At 46.2% G+C, this 6,553-nt stretch overlaps 1 protein-coding gene across 3 annotated transcripts in view; it reads right to left on the bottom strand.

Annotated features, from left to right (window-relative positions):
• Aftph (aftiphilin) overlaps positions 1-6,297 on the bottom strand; it is a 69,143-nt gene extending 62,846 nt beyond the window's left edge. Inside the window, exon 1 of one of the 3 annotated variants that reach the window (XM_059275382.1) lies at positions 6,078-6,297. The gene's annotated coding sequence lies outside the window, so the exon portion shown is untranslated. Of the gene's footprint in view, positions 1-5,505; positions 5,654-6,077 lie in introns of those variants that run through there. The other 2 variants (XM_059275386.1, XM_059275384.1) reach the window with 2 other exon arrangements.
• Positions 6,298-6,553: the final 256 nt, after the last annotated feature.

Below are 6,553 nucleotides of genomic sequence, written 5' to 3'. Positions count from 1 at the left end.
AGTTGATTATTGCCTTGAACATTAGTTTAGGCAACTTGGTAAAGGAAAATGATCTGAACGGTACGCAGCAAATTCCATTTTGCTGGGCCAGGAAGATAGCTCTGTGGGTAAAGGGGCTGCTGTGCAAGCCTGGGGACCTGAGTTTGATCCCTGGAAGCTATGTAAGCGTGGAAGGAGGGAATTCAGTGATCCACAAAGTTACCCTCTGACCTCTAAGCAAAGACGATGGCATTCACACCTACCCTCCTCTACAAGAATAAATAAATTTAAAAGTATTTTTCATTTTGGTGAAAAGCATACATACAAATACATATAAATGTTATGGAGAATATATACTAGTTACTAACAGTGGGAGATCAGGAGCTAAGTATGGTGACACATGCCTGTAAATCCCTTTACTAGGGCGGGTGAGGAAGGAGGACTGCCACAAGTTTGCGGCCACACTGGGTTACAAAGTAAGTACCAAGCTAGCCAGGGGTTCATAATAAGACCCCATTTCAAAAATCCAAACCAAATCAAAACTGTAAGAGGTCAGTTTTTTTTTTTTTTTTTTAAAATGGGGCCCCTTTTTACTCTTGTATGCTTTAAGCATAAAAACATAACCAACTATTCACTGAGTATCTACTATATACAAAACTGCTAGAACAGAGTAGAGGAAGTAGTAACCTAATGAAATTTAAGGCTCATAAGGGGGGTTAATAGGAGAAGGGCTAACAGTTTACAACAGCGTGTGTGTGTGTGTGTGTGTGTGTGTGTGTGTGTGTGTGTGTGTGTATTAAAGGAGACAAAGTGTGGCTAACAGGAGTCTAAGAAAAAGCTCACACTTGATTGGGAAGAGGAAGAATAGTGAAAATAGTTAGATGCTCTAGGGGGGTAAAAAGAACTTACTTTCTTTGAGACAGGGTCTTCCTATGTAGTCTTGGCTGACCTGGGACTCTGTATGTACACCAGGCTGGCCTCCTGAGTGTTGAGATTAAAGGTGTACACTACCACGTCCAGGTAAGAAAGTTTCTGAAGGGTTTTACAGAGAAAATGGCTGGCACTAAGGCTAATACCTGGAGCCACTATCTGGGCACAGTAAGACATGTAATTTGATTAGAAAGCAGGATGGATGAAGTGTCAGAATAGGCTAGGACACTGGTTGTATGGACTTCAGGTTTTAGAAGAGGGCTGCCACAATAACTTCTCTGAACTTAGCAGTAGGGAGATTATAGGTCTCAACTCAAACACTGCCCTGCCTCTTCTCATCACCTCTACACGATCGGTTCTGGACACTACATCTGAGCTGCACCACTGTACCCAGTTCCTCAATGAATGCTGCTGCTTCTACTTCTGCATTCCTGTGGTCTACTTCCTGTACAGTAGGTACATCATCCTTTTGTCTGAAGGTAGATGTGTGTGTGTGTGTGTGTGTGTGTGTGTGTGTGTGTGTGTGAATCTATCACTGAATTGCATTCTCGGCCCTAACATATTCTTTTAGAACATAAATGGGTGGTGAATTAGCTCAGGGATTTAGAACACTTGTTGCTCTTGCAACAAGGACCTTGCAAGAGGACCTGGGTTCAATTCCCCCCCATATGGTGGCTTACCACCATTCACAACTGCACTTGCAGGAATCCAACACCCTCTTCTGGCATCCTCGGGTACCAGGCACACAACTTACACATACAAAAAAATAAACAAGACAAAGCAAAACATATGTTATCTGACATCTTCCCTTGGCAACCGTGCAATTGCTTCTCTCTTGCCTGCTAGTCTAGAAACACTGTGCTCACCTGCGGCTGTCCTTTCGGGATTCTGGGCATATGTCTGCATCTACCATTCTTGTGCCCTGGTTCCCTTGACTTCCTGCAGGTCTTAAGCCTTCAACCCCACCAACACTATATAGCAAGATCCATCAATACCCTATAATCGCCACCTAGTCCATGACTTAAAGTAAAAAGCAACGCTCCTTTACCCCCCAAACCAACTCTTTTTTTTAATGTTTTCTACCTTATTGTTATATTTGCTTGTCCCAAACACAAACATGTATACATGCACATACACACACACCAGAAATCAAAGCTCTGTGAGGGCAGGGTTTTATTGCTGTTTGTCATTTCAGTATCCCCAACAACAACAAAAGTGTCTGATACTGAGCCGGTTCTTGATGACTATTTTAAGAATATCTGAAGAGGCCGGGCAGTGGTGGCGCACGCCTTTAATCCCAGCACTCGGGAGGCAGAGCCAGGTGGATCTCTGTGAGTTCGAGGCCAGCCTGGGCTACCAAGTAAGTTCCAGGAAAGGCGCAAAGCTACACAGAAACCCTGTCTCGAAAAACCAAAAAAAAAAAAAAAAAAAGAATATCTGAAGAGCCTCAGCAGACATTCAGTTGAAATTATTTACAATATGCTATATCTACACAAAGAGAATCAAAAAGGGGAAATTTACCCTAATTTACTATTTTATTTTCCTCTGGGAACTAATCACTATTAGAGTGCTTATAAATTAAGCTCTGAACATATAGCTACTAAATGTCTTAGCAATTTATCTTTGAAAGGCTTGCCTTTACATTAGCTATTTGGGAGAGTGGTCAACTAGAGTATGATAGAATATTGTATCTGTTCTCCTCTTTACACTTCTCAGGAACTCTTCCCACACAACAGTTTCTGACCTCTCTTTCCCAGGGAATTGGTCTAACCTACTGACCAATGAGCCCCTAATCTTAGGGTCCACCTAGAAATATGAACCATGCATGTCAGATAGGGCTGTTGAGATGTTTGCAGCAATTTTAGATGAGGGCCCAGGCAAAAGAAGTTAAGGCACAGAAACCTGGAAAATACTTCAAGCATTTTAAAGTTAATAGCTCCTGTACTTTAAAACGAAGTCAATACAAAATAACATTGTTTCCCTATTCCCTTCTGAAACCCTGCTAAAAGAAAAAAGTGACACTTTGTTTTGAAGTGAAATGTTTAAACTTTTTATTTTACTGTGAAGCATTTCAAGCAATAAAACAAAGCTTGGGGAAAAGAAAGGATCACACAGCCACTATGAGGTTAAGAGCACTGGCTGTTCTTCCAGAGGTCCTGAGTTCAATTCCCAGCAACCACACGGTGGCTCACGACTGTTAACACAGCTGTCACAACTCACTTAACTTACTCTAATCAAGTAGGTGTCAAACATAAGGATGCATTTGAAAAGTCATAGGTGTCTTCGGATCCTTTAGCACTCTCCAGTTCTCCAGAGATTACTTTATACTTACTTGGTGTTTATTATTCCACTTTCTTGTGCAGTGCTGGGACTAAACCCAGGATCTTATACAAGCTAGGCAAGTGTTCTACCACTGAGCAGAACACCCCCAGCCCACACATTTTTTTATACTTGTGATACATGCTTCATGAATCCCAGGGAAAAAAGTGGTATAGTTCTACATTTTTAAAAACTTTGTTCTATTGTATCTTGCCTTGTCACCTACCAGCTGACTTGCCTTAAGAAAATCACTCTTTGTGTCTCAGTTTCCTCTGATAAATGGGGATAGCATGCTATATTGCTACCTTATAGGTATAAGGTTGTTGGGAGGATGTATTCTCAGAAAGAATTTAGAATTTTAAAATTACACATATTTACTTATGTGTGCATCTATGCATGCATGCGTCTTCCATGGCATGCATGTGGAAGTCAAGAGGATAATCTGCAGGAGTCAGTTCTCTCTTTTCACGATCTGGGTCTTGGGGATCAAACTCAGGTTGCACCCAGGCTTGGCAGCAAGTGCCTTTAACCCACTGGACCACCTCACTGACTCACACAAACATTTCTTAAAGTATCTTGCTGGGCTAGGGATGGGGTACACCGGCACAGTGCCAGCCTTCAATGCATGGGGTCCTGGGTTCATGCCTCAGCAACACGAAACAAACAGAAAAGGGCAAGGATCTAGCTAACAGAAAACAGCACATATCAGTGTTAGAAATTATTATGCAAAGCTTCGAAAAGACTTGTGATTGTGTCTGCACACACATACATACACTAATTAGAAAAAAATTAATTACCAAAATGTCATATGTAAAATCTACAGCTGCTGAATATTTTCGAAGTTACATTAAAACTACAACAACAACAAAAAATGAAGTTTAGGCTGTAAAGTCTGGCCTACATAATGGGGAACTGAAAGTGCTTAGAGAGTAAAGTCCTTTATTTTTAATTTACAAATTTTTGGAAGCTGGGCATGCTGGCATACACTTGTAATCCAAGCACTTGAGATGCAGAGACAGGAGGATTAGGAGTTTGAAGCTAGCCTGGGTTACATGAAACCCTGTCTCAAAATCCAAAAATAAATAGTTGGTAACATTAAATTGGAATATAAACATTTAGGTAATTCTTGAGGGTTTTAGGTATCTAAATACGTAAGAGACTGCTATTATGAGACCTGAGGGAAAGGCTGGACAGACAACTCCTCACTGAGATGCTATTTAGTGAGTTCTTTGCCTGTTAGATTTCAGAAAAAATAAAACACCAGCACTCAAATTTCACTACTTTTTGCATCTAGCTTTTTATTAATTATAAGCAGAACAGATTAAAATTTAAAATAATGTTCTATAATGGAATCACCTAGATTATGAGATTTTCAAAGGCAATTGGATTCTGCAAAATTTCTCAATGCCATTATGGATATTATCTTTGCTTGACACGAGATTATTTTCATTATATCCTCTAGGTCAAAAGATCAGGTAACACTCGAATTCAAGTGCCCCACGTATTATCTGAGTCCTACTACACTAAACGTCTTTCCAGAGCTTTTTAATGGTTTAAAATATGTCTCTAAACATCAACAGATAAATCTGATACATACACAGAAGGGAGACCAGACCTAAGAATCTAGTAGGTGCCATTTGCTGAACTAGAAATTTTGATGCTGGATCTAACTCTTTATTCGTGTGAGACATCTCCATGTATTAGGCTACCATAGATACTTTGTTTTAACAAATACACCCCTGGAAAGTGTTAAAAATGATTACTACAAATGCCAATATTTAGAAACTTATGAAACGTAGGTAAACTAGGCTGATTCTATCAATGCATTAGAACTGAAGCATAGTTCCCCCTAGAGTTTAGCATATATTTCTCTAATAGTTTAGCTGAAAGCAACAGTTAAATATAAAATCAGATTTAAACCGTTCCCGAGCCCCCATCCCCACCACGGCCCTCCCCCAAACAAAAACCCACCTCAGAGTATGAGGATGTGCCTCGTGGAAGATACTTACGCCGTGAAGTTTATGGGTAAAAGTTTTCCTTCAAGCCAGAACTCTGAAACAGACCCACCGCTCCTCTGACGCTCCCCCCACCCCCGTTAATATTTACATGTATGAGTCAGTTCTTTCCTCAGCCGCAACAGATTCAGAGGGAAATCACGCTGTAACTTGAATAAACCAAGAAGGGGGGGGGGGCAGTGGGAGGCCCAACTAGTCTCAGTTTCCAAAGGGAAAAAGAACCCACCGCCGCTCACCCTCTGCCCCCTGCACCCCGCAGCACCTGCCAAGCCGGGCACTTCACGAATAATAGCTCAACTTTCGAATGCGAGGAGGGAGAAGACGCAGATGATTTCCTGGGGAGCGCCGAAAAGGTCCTCTCCGCCAGGGACCCAGCTCTGGGCCGCCTCTGCCCCGCGTCGGAGCATTCCGAGACCCCTCGGAGGCGGCACACTCCTGCAGCCGCCGGCCTCGGGCCTCCGCGAGGCAGCCAGTGTTTACACCTGTCACGAGGGAGGAGGGAGAAGGAGGAAGCCGGAGCGGAGCCCCAAACTTCTGCACAGCGGCCGGGAGGGAGCCCGGGCGCGCAGCTCGGGCAGGTGGACGCCGAGGGGCAGGGCGGGCCACGGCGGGCCGGGAGGGCAGGGCTGGCTCCCCTCGGCCGGGATGCCGAGCGCCGTGCCACGGCTTCAGGCGCTGCCAGCGGCGTTCCGCAGCCGCGGAGCGGAGCCGAGCCCGCGCCGGAGCTCGCAGGCCCGCACCCGGGCCGACGCTGGCAGGTGCTCCAGGCCGGGCCGACCGGCCGGGCCGGGCTCCTCCGCCCCCGGGGAGCGCGGCGGCGGCGGCGGCACTCACCTGGCTCGTCCCGGACGGTCGCGATGGGCATGGCTCGGCGGCCCGGGGAGGAACTGGCTCCCCGGGGAAGGACCGGTTACTCGGACGCTGAGCTGGCGCGGGCGGAAGGCGAGCTGCTGCCAGCCCTGTCAGCGCCGCGGCGCCATGGACGCCCACCCGGAGTTTCAGCGTTGCCGCGGGACCCCCATCCCACTCCCCTCCGCCCTCTTCCGCCGCCGCCGCCGCCTCCGCCTCCGCCTCCTCCGCGGAGACCCCCGCCCACTCCACACACTCTCCCATCATGCAGCGGGGAGCCGCTGCTGTCGTACGTCACTTCCGGGCGCAGGTGGCTAGGTCGGGGCCGGGCGCTGGAGGGTGCCGGGGTGGGGGAGGACACTCCGGGGGAATTGGTGTCACCGAACGCTGACTCCTGCGCAGGCGCCGTCGCGCGGAACGGCGTTCGCCATTTTGGGTGCGGGCAGACTGCCTTTTCTGGA

This window comes from Peromyscus eremicus, chromosome 10 (assembly GCF_949786415.1).
Source record: "Peromyscus eremicus chromosome 10, PerEre_H2_v1, whole genome shotgun sequence".
Taxonomy (NCBI): domain Eukaryota; kingdom Metazoa; phylum Chordata; class Mammalia; order Rodentia; family Cricetidae; genus Peromyscus; species Peromyscus eremicus.
Note: the sequence above shows the minus strand (reverse complement) of the source record. Positions and strands in the feature narration are given on the sequence as shown.